Below are 496 nucleotides of genomic sequence, written 5' to 3'. Positions count from 1 at the left end.
ACACACACACACACTGTGTATATATATATATATATATACATATATATATATATATATATATATATATATAAAAGGTATAATTTATTTTTGTTAAGTTTAATGAAAATAGAATATTTCTTGTTATAAGTATTTTATATTAATATTATTTTAAATCACTTCAGTCTTTGCTTAACAAGTTAAATTTGATCTTAATTTATTTAATGCAATTTATCAATGAAATTTTATCTTTAAGCCAAAATATTTTTTAATTGTTTTCTAATAATAATACGGATAATATCATGAATTTGGTGGATTTTTTTGAAAAAATTTACTTAGATCTAGGATGAATGTATCGAGATATTTATGACATTATTTTGGTGTATGAGCGAGAGAGAGGGAGAATCGGGATGGGCGAGAGAGACGGGTACGGAACCGTGATATAGATGCGGATACGAGTCTACCTGGGCGCACTATCGGTTCACAGAACCGAGCCGAGCCGAGAGCGAATATTGTGTTT

This window comes from Atta cephalotes (assembly GCF_000143395.1).
Source record: "Atta cephalotes unplaced genomic scaffold scaffold00016, whole genome shotgun sequence".
Taxonomy (NCBI): domain Eukaryota; kingdom Metazoa; phylum Arthropoda; class Insecta; order Hymenoptera; family Formicidae; genus Atta; species Atta cephalotes.
Note: the sequence above shows the minus strand (reverse complement) of the source record.